Source organism: Cnephaeus nilssonii (genome assembly GCF_951640355.1).
Source record: "Cnephaeus nilssonii genome assembly, chromosome: 6".
Classification (NCBI taxonomy): Eukaryota; Metazoa; Chordata; class Mammalia; order Chiroptera; family Vespertilionidae; genus Cnephaeus; species Cnephaeus nilssonii.
The window spans coordinates 104,061,678-104,081,950 of NC_137077.1; positions in this window are offsets into that span (position 1 = coordinate 104,061,678).

Genomic DNA, 20,273 nt, shown 5'->3' on the forward strand with positions numbered 1-20,273 from the left:
AAAGGCCAAGGAATTGCCTTGCCAACCCTGCAGCTGCCTCTGGAATTTCACGGCCTTGGATCAAATTCCTATACTGCCACTTATAAAATGTGTGATGCAGTTAAATTACAAAAATGCCATTGTCTTGGTGGCTTACAAACAGCAAACGTGTATTTCTCACAGATCTGGAGCTGTAAGTCCAATATCAAGATGTGGGCACATTTGGTGTCTGGTGAAGGCCCACTTCCTGGTTCCTAGATGGCGTCTTTTCTCAGGAGTGAGGGCGATCTCAGAGTCTCCTTTATAAGGACACTAATCCATTTCATGAGGACTTTACCCTCATGCTCTAAGCACCTCTGGAAGACCCTGCCTCCTTATACATCATGTTGGGGATAAGTTTCAACATATGAATTTTTATAGCACTAACCAGCCTGAATTCTAAGTTCCTTTGCTTTGAAATGAGGATACCTACTATATAGTATATATATATACTCTCCAGGAGAGTGGAGTCAAGGGAGTGAAATTTTATGAGAGAGTGCAGAAACCTCATCTAGAATAGCTTTGTTTTAATTAAGGTTTGTGCTTCATATATTAGCAATCAATGTTCAAGCTCTCACTATGACAATAGGTCCTTTCAAATTTTCCATTTTATTTTTCTCTGGTGAGCACAGGACCCAGGCTTTCTACACTGTCCATTTTGCTCCCCTCCAGACTGCCTACCCCGTGGACCATGACCATAGTTTTTGCTTCCTTCACTGAGTCTGGCCAGTTGCATCTGCTGAGGTGGGAGGGAGAAATTGCATCCTGCAGCATATCCAGGTCTCCATTTATTTTTAATTTGATACTGGATCACCAGGGTCCTATGGTAACTATATGAGAAGCCATTGTCTCTCTCATCAGTGCAATGATTTATGTCATATGAAAACACTAGAAGATCAAAAGCAAAATCGGACTTAATGGTAACATTATCATTTGTGTCTGCTTTCCTGAGTGTGTGGTGAGTTCTTTGAGGCCACAGTTGATGTTCTCTGGGGCCAAAAGCAGCAGGTCTTCACAGAATGCTCCAGAAATAAGTCAAGGAAGGCAAATTCTGTGCTGCAACATCAGTGAGCAAATATCTTGGCCAGCATGGAGACAGCAATAGAGAAAGCAGTCAGCTGTTCTCTGAGAGTATGAACAGAGCTTGCAAATTAACTTCAACCCTAAGAACGCTCTTTATAGAGGCATCAAAGAATACCCAGAAGAGCTCCCCAGAGGCATGGCTGAGGGTAGACACAGCTGCCAGGGAAAAGCCCACATATGCATGTGGACCACCTTCCAGTGCATCAACTCTGGCATCCAGCCTAGTGTTGACTGGCCTCAGAGGGATTAATTTCCAAGGTGCTTCTATAGGCCCTGTTATGAACAGAAGATGCACAATAATTCTGCAGGAGATGCCAAGTAGAACATTCTGTGCATAACCTGAGCACCTTCTAATACGAGGGGACACCTCTCACAGCCTGGGCTGCTTCAATGTCTGATTCAACTGGGAAATGCACAGGCCACAGGTGGACCTTGACCACTAAATCATGGGGTTGAGGGGAAGGAAAATACCTAAGGCCCTATATATTAGCTTACATTCCATAGTTACGCTCACAGATTGCACTGTGTTACTTTTTTCAATTAAAATAAAAAGTGCAGTCTGAAAAAGCTTGTGAAAATGACTCCTATGTTGCATCTTTATATATCTGGCGAGGTAACTTTCTGAAAGTAAGATACTTGCATTTTACAAGAGGGACCAGTAGAACCTAGAAAGAGCAAACCGCTTCAGTTTCAAATAACAAATATTTACTGTCTGCCTGTTTAATGTAACACAACCTCAGGTCATTTGCCTTTTAAGAATGGGATGTGCTCACCTGTCCTCAGGTATGAGCGCAGTCTATGTGGGTGGACATAAAATTGCATAGGTTCTGTTTCATCCTGCCCTTGCATATATACACACACATGCACACACAAGAAGAGCTGCTGTGCTAGCCCTCTGGAAGGTCTAGGTGGTATCGTCACATCTGTAAACTGGGTGTTTGTAGGTAGGCATACATAAAACAAAGTTTCCAGAATTAACTTTTGGTGTTTGTAGTTTTGCCAGAAGGTATTTTTCTCTGAGCATTGATTCTGCTGCTGTAAGTTCTTTATTGCTGTCCTGTAACCAAGCTGGAAGCCAAGTGTCTCTGAGCAAGAACCTGTCATTCTAGCTTTCAGAAGCTCATCTACTAACTTGTCCCAGATAGATGTTGGGTCAGGATGTACATGGAGACTATGAAATTTTTATCTGTGATTGTCAGCCACATTAAGGATTTCTTTTAATATAGTTTTTATTTCTATTAAGGTGCTTGCAGTCAATCTCAGATCTCCCATAGTAGCCTTTAAATTTAGGGCAATCTCTGTCATGCACTTGACAATTGATGTGACTTATATTGACATTTTGAGACTGAAAATTTTCCAGAAGGAGAGCAAAATAGAAAGTTTTACAACTATGGTGACCTTGAAATAAAAAAGTCCATTCATTTTCCTGTTCCATAGCTCACCATGTCCTGGTTTAAAACTCAAGTTAGAAAAGGCAATAGAGTAATAAAATTTGAATTTGACCTTGCCAATCATATGGGGCTGCCCAACAAGTCTCTGGGGGTGGGGGTGGGGGAGGGAATGTGGGAGATTTGGGAAAATGTGGTTCATTTTGGAGCTAAGGGAGAAAGTGCTTGTATGGGGCTTTAGGGGAAGGAAAATATGGGAAAATATAGGCTGCATAAGGCTGAAAAGATCATTTTAATACGAGTAGCCAAAACCATGTGGCTCTAGCAGGATCTCGTCCATCCATCAAATAACCACATCACACTGGCATCCACCCCAGTACATGTACCATTCTGGTTCTCCTCAGTCTCAGTCAGCTCCCTAGTTTCAGGCAGTTCTCCAGCCCCAGACACAGAGGGTTGTGTATGGGGAAGAGGAAAGGGAAGGAGCTGGTGATGGATCTAAGGAATCTGAGTAAAAATGAAAAATTTCCAAGAAAGAAGTAGTAAGTTGGCATGGTTTGAAAAACAGAGAAAATAACAGTGGACAAAATAAAGTTTTTGTTTGTTTATTTTTTATTTTTATTTTTTTTGCTGTTAATAAAACCCTCTCATTTATTTATTCAGTAAATATGCACTGACCCTCTGGGCTTCTCAAGGAACATATTGGTGCTCAGAGTACCAGCAGGATCAGAAACTGGTACAGTATCTGCCTCTTATCAGATGAATCTTTGATGAATATGTTCTCCCATTCAGTGGGTTGTCTTTTCATTTTGTTGATGTTTTCCTTTTATGTGTAAAAACTCTTTAGTTTGATGTAGTCCCATTTGTTTATTTTTCCTTTTGTTTCCCTTGCCCCAGAAGAAATATCAGAAAAAATATATTGCTATGAGAAATTTCTGAGATTCAGAAATTTGGTTTCAAGTTGTACATTTAAGTTTCAGATGGTTTCAAGTTGTACATTTAAGTTTTTAATCCATTTGGAGTTTTTAATCCATTCTTCTGTGCAGTATAAGGTGTTCAAATTTCATTTTTTGCATGTATCGGTCCAATTTTCCCATCACCATTTTTTAAATATACTGTCTTTAGTCCATTGTATGTTTTTGCCTCCTTTGTCAAATATTAATTGACTAGGGAGGACCAAGATGGCAGCCTAGGTAAACACCAGTACTCGCCGCCTCTCACAACCACATCAAAATTACAATAAAATACTGAACAACCATCATTCAGAAACCATCAATAAAATACCGAACAACCATCATTCAGGCTGAATGGAAGTCCTACAACTAGAAAAGTAAAGAAAAAAGCACATTGAGACTGGTAGGAGGAGCAGAGGCAAGGAATGGACTGGTCAAACACCTACATGTGCTGTTCATTTAATCAAGAAGGAGATCATCTCTTTGGAGGCCGCCTGTGAGGAGCAAGAGGTCCCAGCTTCACATCAAACCCCCAACCCAGGGTTTCAGAGCTGGGAAGAGAAGTCCCCATAACATCGGGCTGTAAAACCCAGCTGGGATTTGGCTGAGTGACAAGGAGGGTGTAGGAGTCTCAGGTGTTTCTCTTAAGGGGCTAGCACATGAACATAGTCAGACTGGATCCTTCTGAGCTCCAGAGCCAGGTGGATTTGGGGTCCCAGACACATATGGGGAGGAACTGGATTATCTGGCATTGGGGAAGGGACATTGGGGTGGCTTTCTCCCAGATTGGGGTGCTCAAAGGGGTCATTGTTCCTCTGCTGGGACCTCCCCTATCACAGGGATTACTGGCAGCCATATCTGAGTTTCCATCAGCATGGTTCACACTGTTTGCTCTGCCCTGGTGATTCATTGAGACCTTGCCCCATCCAATTTGCCATCCCATCAAAGCTATATGCAGCAGGTTTTCCATATTAATGGCCTGTCCTGGCTCAGGCTTCAGACTTTGATAAATCTCTCAAACAAGCTGCAGCTGGTGTCAGTGTGCCCCAAACCTATCAATAAAAGGCCCAAGACCTAGCACTAGCCGCAACCTGCCTTGCTTCACAGCTGGGCCTTGCCTAGGCACTTCCAAAACCAGTACCAATAGCAGGCATCTGCAGATATCACTGTAGCTCCTGTCTGGTGGCCTCAGGCAGTGGCTGACTTTGCAACTTCCTGGAGGCCCTAGAGCCAGTGTACAGGGTGGACAGCTTCAGACCATACCAGATTACAACTCTACACATCCACAAGTGACACACTCAAGGGGCAGACTCAGTGAGCACCAAAGACCCACTGAAGCAAGTCCTGCTCCATAGAGGTGTTTTCTGCATAGCAGTTCTCCCACTATACTTGCAGTTGGTCCTCACAACCAATTGGCCTGGATGTCAACTCCTTCTAGTGGTGCCCACAGCAATCAAAGCTCAACTATAACGGGACTGTACAAACAGCCCACAGAGGGGCCCACCTGGAGTGCCCTTCTCAGGTGAATGGGGAGGCTGAGCCACTGGGCCCTGTAGAACACATACTACCCAAGGCCACTCTATCAACTCCAGGAAATATTTCAGCTCTACGTAATACATAGAAACAAACAGAAGGAAGCACCCAAAATGTGGAGACAAAGAACATGTCACAAATGAAATAAATGGAAGCAAGCAAATTACTAGATACAGACTTCAAAACCAGTTATAAGGTTACTCAAAGATCTTCATGAGAGCTATAAGAAACTTAGTGAGACTTTCAAAGATCATAGTGAGAATGTCAAAGACATGGAAAAGGACCAGTCAGAAATTAAGCATACACTAACTGAAATAAAGAATAATTTACAGGGATTCAACAGTAGAGGAGAGGATTCTGAGAAACAAATCAATGTTTGAAATATGGGGAAGCAAAAAACACTCAATAAGTAGAGCAAAAAAGAAAAAAGAATTAAAAAAATATGAAGATAATGTAAGGAGCCTCTGGGACAACTTCAAACATATCAACATTCTCATATTGGGGCTGCCAGAACAAGAAGAGAGAGTGCAAGATATTGAAAACCTATTTGAAGAAATAATGACAGAAAATTTCCCCTACCCAGTGAAAGAAATAGACTTACAAGTCCAGGAAGCACAGAGAGTCCAAAACAAGAGGAATCCAAAGAAGCCTACACCATGACACATCAAAATTAAAATGCCAAGGGTTAAAGACAAAGAGAGAATCTTAAAATCAGCAAAAGAAAAGTAGTTAGTTACCTACAAGGGAGCTCCTTAACAACTGTCATCTGATTTCTCAACAGAAACTTTATAAGCCAGAAGGGAGTGACAGGAAATATTCAAAGTGATGAATAGCAAGGACCTACAACAGTGATGGCGAATCTATGACACACGTGTCAGCACTGACACGTGTAGCCATTTCTGATGACATGCAGCCGCATGCCGAGGATGAAACATTTGCTGCTCCTGAGGATGAAACATTTGCGACTGGAGTCTTGGAGTTAGTTTTTTCCTCAAAATGACACACTACCTGAGTTATGTTCAGTTTTTTGGCGAAGTTTGACACACCAAGCTCAAAAGGTTGCCCATCACTGACCTACAACCAAGATTATTCTACCCAGCAAAGCTATCTTTGAGAATTTAAGGTCAGATAAAGAGCTTTAAAGACAAGAAAAAGCTCAAGGAGTTCATCACCATCAAACCAGTATTACATGAAATGTTGAAGGGTATTCTTTAAGAAGAGGAAGAATAAGGAAAAAAGATACAAAATATGAACAATAAAATGGCAATAAATACATATCTATCAGCAACTTAATCTAAAAATAAATATAAACAAGCAAGAAATCTAATTAACAAAATAAACTGGTGAATAAAATAGAATCAGAGGCATGGAAACATGGAACAGACTGACAAATTTCACAGAGAAAAGGGGGAGGGGAAGGGAATGAGAAGAGATTAACCAAAGATCTTATATGCATATATGCTTTACATATAGACACAGACAATAGGGTGGTGAAGGCCTGGGGTGGGAAATGGGTGGAGGGGAACAATGGTAAAGAAAAAGAGATACATCTGTAATACTCTCAACAATAAACATTTAAAAATATGTACTAGTTGACTATAAAGATATGGATTTATTTCTGGGCTCTGTATTTCATTCCATTGATCTATATGACTGTTTTTATGCCAGTACCATGTTGCTTTGATTACTATATCCTTGTAGTATAGTTTGATATCAGGTAGGGGGATCCTTCCAACTTTGTTCTTCTTTCTCAAGATCGCTGTTGCTATTTGGGGTCTTTTGTGATTTCATACAAATTTGTGAAACGTTTGTTCTAGTTCTGTGAAATACTTCATTGGTATCTTGAAAGGAATATCTTAACTGTACAGATTGCTCTAAGTAGTATGACATTTTAATGATGTTGAGTCTTCCTATCCATGTACACAGTATAGGCTTCCACTTATTTGTTTCTTCCTCAATTTCTTTCTTCAGTGTCTTATAATTTTACATCGTTAGTTAAATTTATTATTAGGTATTTTATTCTTTTTGAAGCAATTGTGAATGGGATTGGTTTTTAGTTTCCCTTTCTGATAGTTCACTATAGTTGTATAAAAATGCAATGATTTCTGGATATTTATTTTGTATCCTGCTACTTTACTGAATTCATTTATCAGTTCTATTAGTGTTTTGGTGGGATCTTTAGGGTTCCCTATGTAAAGTTGCATGTCATCTGGAAATAATGACAGTTTAATTTTTCCTTTCCAATTTGGATGCCTTTTATCTTCTTGTTGATTGCTGTAGTTAGAAATTCCAGTATGTTGAATAAGAGTAGTGAAAGTGAACAGCTCTGTCTTTTTCCCAATCTTAAGGGGAATGCTTGTAGTTTTTGCTCATTGGGTATGATGTTGGCTATAGGTTTGTCATATATGGCCTTTATTATGTTGTGGTATGCTCCCTCTATTCCCACTTTGTTGAGAGGTTTTATCATAAACTAGAGGCCTAGTGCACAAATTCATTCACGGGTGGGGTCTGGACAGCCTGCCCCAATGGGGGCCAATCGGGGCTGGGCTGGCTGAGGGGAGGGGCTGTGGGAGCTGATGGGGGGGGGAAGGGGCCCCCATCGGGCTGGTTGGCTGCCACAGTGGGCGTCATAGCGACCGCGTGTTCTGGTTGTTCCACTGTTCCAGTCGCTTGGCTTTAATATATATATTAAAGTGTATATATATATATATATATATATATATATATATATATATATACACACACACACACACACACACACACACACACACACACACTAGGGGCCCAGTGCATGAATTCATGCACCATGAAAGGAACTGTGGGCCGTGAGGCTGTGGTAGGCACAGGGGCGGGTCTCAGCCCATCTTCTGCGCCCCTGCCTGGCCTCTCCTGCCACGACCCCCAGTCCCCTGTCCGCCCACAGTCCTGCTCCCACTGCCACTGCTCCCATGCGCTGATAGCACTGGCCTCGCTCGCACCTGCTGATGGTGCAGAGCAATTGGAGCCCGGCATCAGCAGTGGTACGGGTGGGGCTGGTGCAGTCAGCAGGTGTAAGCGGCGGCTGCTGCCCTGATCAGACCCTCAGGAGCAGGGGGAGATGGAGAAGCCCTCAGGGGTGATCAGGGCCGGCAGCTACCGCTCACACCCACTGATGGCTCTGAGTAATTGGGACGGGCACCAGGTACCGGCAGTGAATGCAAGTGGCACCTCCAGTGCCAGTAGAGGGTGCAAGTGGGGCCGGTGCTGGCAGCAGATGCAAGTGCCAGGCAGGACCGCAGCATGGGGGAGCAAAGAATTTTCAGTAACTACCAGAGGCTCACCCTGATGACAGCGACTGGTGCCCCACCTTGGTCTCGTGACCCTGCTCACCTGCTCCACCATCCTGCAGCGGCCAACACCCGCCATGTTCCACACACACCCCCTGGTGGTCAATGCACATCATAGTGACCAGTTGTTTGGTTGTTCCAGTTGGTGCAGTGTTTGGTCTATTTGCATATTAGCCTTTTATTATATAGGATAGATGAGTGATGGATTTATCAAGCGCTTTTTCTGTATCTCTTTATATGATCATGTAGTTTTTATCCTTCAATTTGTTTATTGTTTTGTGGATATTGTACAAGTATTGCATCTCCGGAATAAATCCCACTTCTTTTTAATGTATTGCTGGGTTCAGTTTGCTAATATTTTGTTGAGGATTTTAGCATCTATGTTTCTCAGGGATAATGGCCCATGGTTCTCTTTCTTTGTCATGTCTTTATCTGGTTTTGGAATTAGGATAATGCTGGCCTTGTAAAATGAACTTGGAAATCTTTCCTCCTTTTAAATTTTTTGGAATAGTTTGAGAAGGATAGGTGTTAGTTCTTCTTTTAATGTTTTGTAAAATTCACCTGCAAGGCTATCCAGTCCAGGGTTTTTGTTTGTTGAGAATTTTTTGATTACTGCTTTAACTTCACTAGTTGTAATCTGTCAATTCCAATTCTTTGATTTTTCCTGATACAATTTTGGAAGAGTGTACTTTCTAGGAATTCATCTATTTCTTCCAGATTGTCCAATATGTTGGCATGTAGTTGTTTGTAATATTTTCTTAAAATCCTTTATATTTCTTTGGTGTCAATTATTCTTTCTCCTCTTTCATTTCTGATTTTATTTATTTGAGTCCACTTTCTCTTTTTTTTAATGAGTCTGGTTAAAGGTTTGTCAACCTTGTTTATCTTTTCAAAGAACCAGCTCTTTGTTTCATTTATATTTTGTATTTTTTTAGACAATATTTCATTTATTCCTGACCTTTATTTTTTCATTTCTTCTCACTCTGGGCTTTGTTTATTCTTTTTTAAGTTCCTTAAGTGTAAAGTTAGATTTATTTATTTGAGATTTTCTTTGTTTCTTGAGATAGGTCTATAATACTATGAATTTCCCTCTTAGGACTGCTATCCCTGTGTCCCACAGATTTTGTATTGTTGTGTTCTCATTTTCATTCATTTCAAGTGTCTTTTGATTTCTTCCTTCATCTCATTGTTAATCCATTCATTGTTTAGAAACATGTTATTTAGCATCCCTATCTTTGTTTTTCATTTTTCTTCTTATGATTGATTTCTAGTTTCATACTATATGGTCAATGAAAATGCTTGATATGATTTAATCTTCTTAAATTTATTCAAACTGCATTTGTGTCCTAATTCCATGAGCACTTGTAAAGAATGTATTCTGCTATCGGGTTGGAATACTCTGAAGATATAAATTAAATCCATTTGCTCTAGTGTGTCACTTAAGGTCACCATATCCTTATTCATGTTTTGTCTGAAAGATCTTTCAATTGATGCCATTAGGGTAATTAAAATCCCATATTATAACTTTAACTAGTGGCCCAGTGTGCAAAATCGCGTACAGTAGGCTGCCTATCACTTCTGTGGGAGCCGGCGGGAGCCACAGCACTCCCATAGGAGCCGGTGGGAGCCGCAGCGCACCCATAGGAGCCAGCGAGAGCAGTGCCGCTTCTGCAGGAGGGAGGCAGGAGGGAGCCGCACCACTTCCACAGGAGGCGAAAATGAGCCACCAGCACCCGCGGGAGGCAGGAGGGAGCTGCCACCACTGCCTGCGGGAGGCAGGAGGGAGCTGCTGCTGCCACCTGTGGGAGCCGGAGTGGGAGGAACCAAGAGGTGCTCCATGCATCTCCTGGTGACTGGTTGCACATGCAGCCCCACCCACCCGCAAATGCCTCACCGTGCATGCAGCCCCACCCACTCTTGTGCACCTGCTGCACACACAACCTCCTGCTGATCGGTCGTTATGCGTGAGGGCATGATGACTGTTTGCATATTAGCCTTTTATTATATAGGCTATCTCTCCCTTTATGTCCATCAAATTTGCTTTACATATCTATCTACTCCTATGTTGGGTACATAAATGTTTACAAGTGTTATTTCTTCTTGTTAAATTGACACCTTAATTGTTATGTAGTGTCCTTCTTTTGTCTCTTTCTATATCTTTGGTTGTAAAGTGTATTTTGTTAGCAAAAAGTATTGCTAGCCCAGCTTTTTTTCCTCTTAAGCTGCATGAAATGTCTTTCCCATTCCTTTACTTTTAGTCTGTTCATATCTTTTATCATGAGATGGGTCTCTTGTAGGATATATATATATATATATATATATATATATATATATATATATATAGGTTTTGTTTTCTTATCCATTCAGATATCCTGTGTCTTTTGATTAGAGCATTGCAGCCATATATATTTAAAGTGATTAACAATAGACATGTATTTATTGTTATTTTTTTTCTTTTAACTATGTTCCCCTTTTTACCCTTATTCTTCTTAAAGATGGCCCTTTAACATTTCTTGTTATACTGGTTTGGTGGTAATGAATTCCTTTACCTTTTTCTTGTCTGGGAAGCTCTTTATTTCTCATTCAATTTTAAATGTTTTATTGATTTTTAGAAATATCAGAAGGGAGAGGTATAGAGAGGTAGAAAATCAATGTGAGAAAAACATTGATTGGCTGTCTCCTGCACACCCCCTACTTGGGATCAAGCCTGGAACCTGGGCATGTGCCCTGACTAGGAATTGAACTGTGACCTCCTGGTTCATTAGTCGATGCTCAACCACTGGCATGAATGGGCCACACCATCCTGGCATCATTCAATTTTAAATTATAACCTTGTTGGGTAAAGTAGCCTTGGTTGTAGGTCTTGGTTTTTCATCAATTTGAATATTTCATGCAGTTCCTTCTGGCCTGAAATGTTTCTGTTGAGAAATAGCTGACAGTCTTATGTTAGGACTCTTGTAGGTAACTGATGGCCTTTCTCTGGCAGTTTTTAAGATTTTTGCTTTGCCTTTAACTTTTGCCATTTTAATTATGATGTGTCTTGGTGTGGGCCTCTTTGGTCCATCTTTTTTGGGACTCTCTGTGCTTTCTGCACTTGTGTGCCTTTTTCCTTCAACAGGTTAGAGAAGTATTCAGACATTATTTCTTCAAATAAGTTCTAGATCTCTTGCCCTCTCTTTTCCTTCTGGTACCTCTATCATGCAGATGTTGCTATGCTTCATGTTGTCCCAAAGGTCCCTTAATATATCCTCACATTTTTAAAGTCATTTTTCTTTTTGCTGCTCTGATTGGTTGTTTTTTGACCTTGTCTTCCAAATCGCTTTTTCGATCCTCTGCTTCATCCAGCCTGCACTTAATTCCGTCCAGTGTCTTCTTTACCACAGATATGTCATTCTTCATTTCTGACTGGTCCCTTTTTATGGTTTCCATGTCCTTTTCTATGCTGTTGAGCATCCTTGTAATCATTATTCTGAATTCTATATATGATAAATTACTTTTTTCCACTTCCTTTAGCTCTTTTTCTGGAGAATTCTCTTGTTCCTTCATTTAGCTCCTATCTCTTTGTTTCCTCATTTTGGCTGCCTATTTATATTTGTTTCTATGTATTAGGTATATCTCCTATGACTCCCAATATTGATAAGGGTGGCCTTATATAGTAGGTGACCTATAGGATCCAGTGACACAGTCTTCCTGATCACCAAAACTGGGTGCTCTAAGAATGTCCCTTGTGTGCACTATATTGGCCCTCCTATTGTAATTGAGACTTGATTGCTGTTGCCCATTCATGCGTGGGCTTGACCCTCAGGCTGGCTAACAGTGAGGCTCAACCCCTAACAAGCATGCATGTGCTGATCACATGAAAAGGAATTCACCTCAGCAGGTTTTGGTGCCTGCCAATATCTCCCTGTGTATATGTTGCTTGTGAAGTTTATTGGATTCTGCTCTGTTGTTGTCTAAACCTCACCACTGGGTCTATTTGTTCTGGGTCTTGTTGGAAGGACTCTGGTGCAGGCCAATATCAGACACTGTTTGTGACTGGCCCTGAGTATCCTGTTTGGAGTTATTAGTGATCCACAGTTGTGGCTCCCTCTGCTGGGCCTGGGTGCATGTGGAAAGGACCAAGCTGCGCAATGATATCTGCTTTTAGTAGCGCCAGGCCCAAGAACAGGTCAAAGACTCAAAGCACCCAGGAATCCTCCTCAGCGTGTAGGCTGTCTGTTGGTCTCAGTCATTTAATGAGCCTCATGAGGGCTGTAGTCTCAGAAGGGCCTAAGCTCCACTGGTGGAGCTATTGTTTTCCCACCCACTGACTAATGCTACATGGATGGAAAGGTCTGCCTGAGAAGAATGGCTTCTGCAGTATGAGGGAATAACCCAACACAGGGATTCGGTGACTGTCCTCTCAGCTCTCTTCCAAGAGCCACCAACCCCAGCCTCCCCTCAGACAACTCTAATCCACTCTTCCCTTTCTCTGCTGGATCCCAAGGTGAGTGGTTACAAATGAAATTTATTGCATTGACCCTTTAAGGAGGGTGCCTGTATTTCTAGCTGTCTCTCCCTGGTGGACAGAAACCCTGCTATTTTTCACAGCCAGATGTTTTGTGGGCACCTTCCCTGGTTCTGGGGAGCCTGGTTTGGGATTTAGACCCCAGACATTTCAGGGGGAAATCCCCTGTAGCTGAGATATCCCTCTACAACTTCAGCTGTTGCCTGTGGGAGCCCGGCCTGCTATCTCATGCATGTGCACTTCCTACCAGTCTCAGTGTAGCCTTCTTTTCAATACCTTGGTTATAAGGCTTCTCTCTAGTTAGTCTTCAGTGGGTTATTTAGGATTTTTCTCTACATTTTAGTTGTAATTCCAATTTGGTCCTGAGAGAAAGTCAGCGTAGCTTAAACCTAATCTGCCACCATCTTGGAATCTCCCAATAATGACTATAAATATAAATATAAATTTATAGGGTAGCTTAATGGATATGAAAATAAGACCCATATATATGCTGTCTACAAGAGATATAACTCAGAATGAAAATAAAACACATATTAAAAGTAAAGGAATGGATGAAGATATTTCATGGCAATGGAAATTTAAAAAAAGCTGGAGTATCAATACTTATGTCAGACAAAATAGACTTTAAAACAAAGACTATATAAGAGACAAAGAAGAACAATGCATGATAATAAAGGGAGCAACCCAGCAGACCATATAACCCTTCAGAACTTTTACACATCCAACCTAGGAACACCTAAATATATAAAGCAAACATTGATAGACATAAAGGGAGAGATTGACAGTAATACAGTCATACTATGGGACTTTAACACTCCATTGACATCAATGGATAGATTTTCCAGACATAAAATCAACAAGGAAATAGATAGAACAGATGGATTTATTTAATATCTTCAGAGCATTTCACCCAAAAGCAAAAGAACACAGATTCTTTTCAGGTGCACATGGAAATTTTTCAGGATAGATCACATATTAGGACACAACACAAGTCTCAATAAATTTAAGAATATTGAAATCATATCAAGCATCTTATATGAATACAATGTTATAAAATTAGAAACCAATTACAATAAAAAACTTAAAAACCTACAAACACATGGAGACTAAATAACATGTTACTAAATAATAAATGAGTTAACAAGGAGATCAAGGAAAAAATCAAAAGCTACCTTGAGACAATTGCAAGTGAAAACAAAACAACTAAAAATCTGTGGGATGCAGCAAAAGCAGCCCAAAGAGGAAAATTCATAGCAATACAGGCCTATATCAAGAAATCAGAAAATTCTCAAATAAACAATCTATTTATTTAATCTTTTATACCTAAAGGAACTAGAAAAAGAACAACAAAAAAATCCTAAAATGAGTAAAAGGAAGGAAATAATAAAGATTAAAGCAGAAATAAACAAAATAGAATCTAAAAAACAATATAAAATCATTAAAATCAAGAAATGGTTTCTTGCCCAGCCAGGATGGCTCAGTGGTTGAGCATTGACTTATGAACCAGGAGGTCACAGTTTGATTCCTGGTCAGGGCACATACCCGGGTTGCAGCCTCGATCCCCAGTAGGGGATGTGCAGGAGGCAGCCAATCAATGATTCTCTCTCATTACTGATGTGTCTAGCTCTCTCCCCCTCTTCCTTCTTTTCTGAAATCAATAAAAACATATTTTAAAAAAAGAACTGTTTATTTGAAAAGATAAACAAGACTGATAAACCTTTAACCAGACTCATCAGAAAAATAAGAGAAAAACCCAAAATCAACAAAATCAAAAATGAAAAAGAAGACATGACATCTGACACTACAGAAACACAAAGGTTATAAGAAAATACTATGAACAACTAGACGCCAACAAATTGGATAGATCTGAAAGAAATGGACAGATTCCTAAACACATAGTCTTCCAAAACTAAATTAAGAAGAAACAGAAAATCTGAACAGACTGAGTAGAATTAATAAAACTGAAGCAATCATAAAAAACCTCCCAATAAAAAAGGTGACTTTTATCAAACATTCAAAGAAGAAGCAACCTATCCTTTGCAACTATTCCAAAGAAAATTAAGATGGAAAATTCTCAAGCTCATTTTACATGTTTAGTATTACTTGATTCCAAAACCAGATAAAGATATTACAAAGAAAGAAAATTATAGGCTGATGCAAAAAGACTCAACAAAATGCTAGCAGTCGAAATTTAGCAATACATTAAAAAAATCATATGCCATGATTTATTCCCAGTATTTACTCCTGGGATGCAAGCTTGATATAATATCCACAAATTAATAAACATGATACATCACATAAACAAATTGAAGGATAAAAATCATATGATCCTATCAATAAATACAGAAAAAAACATTTGACAAACCAAGCACCCATTTATGACAAAACTCTGAGCAAAATGGGAATAGAGGGAACTACTTCAACATAATAAAGGCCATATATAACACACTCACAGCTGAAATCATACTCAGTAATGGAAAACTGAAAGTGTTTCCCTAACTATCACAAGATAGGGATATCCACTTTTACCACTCTTGTTCAACATAGTACTGGAAGTTCTAAGCTTTGCAACTATACAAGAAGAAGAAGTAAAAAGCATCCAAATTGGAAAGAAAGAAGTAGAACTGTCATTATTTTCAGATGACATGACAATGTGTAAAGAAAATCCTAAAGATTCCATACACACACAAATAGTAGAACTGATAAATGAATTCAGTAAAGTATCAGTATACAAAATAAATATTCAGAAATCTGTTGCATTTTTATATGCCAAAAATGGACTTTCCTAAAGGGAAAATAAAAAAAAAAAACAATCCCATTTACAATTGCCTCAAAAAATACCTAGGAATAAATTTAACCCATAAAATAAAATATTTGTATTTGGAAAATTATAAGACATCAAAGAAAGAAATTGAAGAAGATATGAATAAATGGAAGCATATACTGTGCTCATGGATAGGAAGAAATAACATCATTAAAATGTCCATACTACCCAAAGAAAGAAACCCACACCTGTATGGTCAATTAATATTTGACAAAGGAGGAAAGAACATACAACAGGGTAAAGAGAGTCTATTAAAAAATGGTGATGGGAAAATTAGATAGACAAATGCAAAAATATTGAAAGTAGACCACCTTCTTACAACATACACAAGAATAAAAACAAAATAGATTAAAGACTTAAATGTTAGACTTGAAACCATAAAATTTCTACAGGAAAACATAGGCAGCAACATCTTGGAAATTTCTCTTAGCAATATTTTTTTCTGATATGTATATCTCCTGTGACAGGGAAACAAAATAAAAAATAAACAAATGGATCTTTATCAAATTAAATATTTTTTTGCACAACAAGAAAACCATCAATGAAATGAAAAGACAACCCACTGAATGGCAGAACATAGTATTTATCTGATATATCTGATAAGCAGTTAATAGCCAAAATCTATAAATAACTCAACATCAAATAATTCAATTAAAAGTGGGCAGAGGACCTGAATAGACACTTCTCCAAAGAGAACATACATATGGCCCCTAGACATGTAAAAATATGCTCAACTTTACAAATAATCATAGAAATGTGACCTAAACCACCATGAGATATCACCTCACATCAGAATGGCTATTATCAATAAACTAGAGGCCCGGTGCACGAAATTCGTGCACTGGGGAGGGTGTCCCTCAGCCCAGCTTGCACCCTCTCTAATATGGGACCCCTCGGGGGATGTCCAACTGCAGGTTTAGGCCTGATCCCTGTGGAATCGGGCCTAAACCTGCAGTTGGACATCCCTCTCACAATCCGGGACCGCTGGCTCCTAACCGCTCACCTACCTGCCTGATTGCCCCCTAACTGCTCCCTTTCTGGCCTGATTGCCCCCTAACTGCTCCTCTGCAGGCCTGATTGCCCCCCAAATACCCTCCCCTGCTGGCCTGATCACCCCCAAGGCTTTTATTAGTATAGATATGACCCTGCACAGAAAATTTTACTAACCCTGCTTTACAATAAGGGCTTGACGATTGAATCATTAGGACCAGACACCAAGATTTCCTTTCTTTGAATAGTGGAGGGAATACTTATCTTGTCTTTAAGTTGCCCGGAAATTAAAATGAGATAATGACTTAGAAAAGTATAAAAGCACCATATAAAGACAACTGTCTTTTTAATGAAGTGGCAAAATGAAAAACACTTTTTATTCTCCCCTTCCTTCCTTTACAGCTTTTATTTAAACTTTGAAATTTATAAAAATTTTACTCCAATTTTCATTTCTTTACATTCAACATTATTTTGTATTGGTTTCAGGTTTTATATTAGTTACAGAATAGTGGTTAGACAATCATATACTTTACAAAGTGTTCCCCGATATTTCTAGTACCCACCTGGCATCATACTATCATTACAACACTATTGACTATATTCCCTATTTAAGTGACAATGGGTTTACAGGTTCCTTTCAGTCTTTCTTTTGTGTTGCTTGTCCTTCCTTTCTTATTTCTTCCCTCATTTTCTTTATATAGTATCTCAATTGGCCATCAAAGCTCAGTGAAGGCACTGGGACACGCTTCATCCATTTTACAGACCAGGAAACTGAGGCCAATTCCAGTTGGCTGTGGAACTTGACTCAGCACACAGGAAGCCCTCAGAGCCATGCTCTTTGCGCTTCCTAAGGGGCAGCGGCCCAGCAAACAGAACAAACCTTCCAGTCAGGCTTCCGAGCCTCTTTCTCAAGCACCTCTTCATTGCGGATGCTCCACATTCTTTCCTCTCCCCGCATTCTTTACTGCCCGGCTTCTCTGGAGCAGTGGAAGGCTTCCCACTCACTGCCTAGGCATGCTCTGCTATGGGGCAGGGTGTAGCGAGCTTGCTTTTGGGTCAAGGCAGGAGCAGGAGTCACTGCCTCTGAAGTGTGAAGGCCGCCTGAGCGAGGCCCATTAGCACTGGGAACTTCTCTGAATCACATCAGTCAGTCCAGTACCCTGCAGTGCAGCACCCCTCCACTGAGGTGGCACCACCCCTCAACCCCCGCCTCAGACCCCCGGGAGCGACTGGATGCGCCTGGCCATGCCACCACGGGGTGCCGATCGCCCCAGGCACCCCCGGGAGCGGCTGCATGGGCCCAGCCACGACCCCCGGGGTGCTGATCGCCCCAGGCACCCCCGGGAGCGGCTGCATAGGCCCGGCCACGCCCCCCCGGGGTGCCGATCGCCCCAGGGACCCCCGGAACTAAGAGGACTGGGCCCCGCCATCTTGATCTTCTCAACGGCCAGATAGGCTACCCGGAGTCCCGCCCCCCAGCCTCCCGCCGGCCCAATCGTGGGCATAGCGGAGGTGCGGTCAATTTGCATGTTTCTCTATTATAAGGTAGGATTAACAAGCAAGCGTTGGCAAGGTTGTAGAGAAACAGGAACCCTCACTGTTTATGAGAATGCAGATTGGTGGAGCCACTATGGAAAACATTTTTGAGGTTCCTCAAACAATTAAAATGGAACTGCCTTATGACCCAGCAATTCCACTGGGTATATAGTTGAAGAAATCTAAAATACTAATTTGAAAGCCTATATGCACCCCTATGTTCATTGCATCATTATTTACAACTAGAGGCCCAGTGCACAAAATTCATGCACAAGGGTGGGGGGGTCCCCTCCGCCAGGCCTGTGCTCCTGGGGGGATGTACAACTGCCAGTTTAGGCCTGATCCCTGATCTCTGATCAGGCCTAAACTGGCAGTTGTACATCCCCCTCGTAATCTGGGACGCTGCATGCACCAGTGACCATACAGGTGAAAGGCATCTTCCTGTTGTATGGGCAGCTACATTTTTTTGCCCTGATTATAAAAAGTAGTACATAACATGATCCTTCTGAGGCAGTAGTACCATTTTTCCCATCTTATGGATGGAAAAACTGAGGCAGAGAGAAGTTAAGTAATTGGATTTGTCACACAGTTATAAGTGTCAGAATTAGGGCTGACCACAAAATGTGCAAGCCAGAGATTCCATGCATGTCATCGCTGCATCATCCTATTTTTTCAGTGTTAGAGCAGCCTTGCCAGGTTTTAATTTTTAAATCTAAGAAACTGTTCCCAATATATAGGGTAGGCTCCCTAGGCCTGGCCGGCGATCAGGGCCAATCTGTGGGGTGACTGGTGGGTGAGGCAATCAGAGTTGCCCTGGGTTAGGGGCAGCTCCTGCATTGAGTGTCTGCCCCCTGGTGGTTAGTGCATGTCATAGCAACCGGTCATTTCGCCAGTCATTCTGCAGTTCAGTTGATTTGCATATTAGGGTTTTATTATATAGTATTGCCAAATATGGAAGCACCCCAAGTTTCTATTAATAAAAAGGTGTATAAAGAAGAAGTGGTACATATATACTATGGAATATTACTTGGCCATCAAAAAGAAAGAAATCCTAACATCTGAAACAGTATGGATGGACCTAGAGGGTATTATGCTAAGAGCAATAAGTCAGTCAGAGAAAGACAAATATATGATTTCACTTATATGAGAAATCTGTAGAACAAAAATAATAAACAAACATGATTGATACAGACTCAGATACAGAAAACTGACTGTTAACAGAAGGGAGAGGGGCTGGAAGCTAGGCAAAAAATTTTAAGAGATTAAGAAGTACAAATTGGTAATTTCAAAATGGTCATAGGGATGTAAAGTACGGCATAGGGGAGAAGTCATTAATATCTAATAACTATGTAAGGAGCCATGTGAGTAGACTTAAGGAAATACTTTGTAAACTATATGATTGTCTAATTACTGTGCTATACACCTGAAGCTAATAAAATATTGAATGTAAACTGTAATTAAAAAAAACATAAATGAATGAGTGACTGGACAATAGACAGGAGCAGGGCAGCTGGGTGAGACTGACTCCACCTTTTGTTCAGTTCTGCATCCACAGATCTTTCCCTATAAATGTTTGGTAACCTACCTGGTGGTATCCTCAAAGGTTCTTCTAGTTTATCAGAGAAGCATCTATTACTGCTATTGTTTCTCAGTTTCTTGATATGACCAGGTGACTCTTAAACCAGCAGAAGTAATGTAGATGTTTTGGAACATTGACTTCTTTCCAGGAACCTACAGAAAACTTGGAATGGAGACAGTCCAGAAATACATACATGTCCACATTTCCTAGTCTAGAAATGTCTATTTTTAAGCAGCATGAGCTTGTTTTTGTTCAGGAAAGTCCACAGTAAACTTAAGCAAATATAAAATGTGTAACTATTTTCCAAGCTTTGTAATTAATCAGTTCAGCAAAATTGCTAATTGCCTTCTATGAGCCACACATGTGCTATGGCCAGGGCGCCACCAAGACCAGTAAGATCCTAAGTTGCTGTCACCTCAGCAGAGAAAACATACGTTCCATTCACACAGCTAAAGTAAAGTGATATGGGCTCTGAGGGTGATGGGACACAAGAGGCAGGGTCCGGCCTGCTGGAGAAGCGCATGGTGACTGGCTGG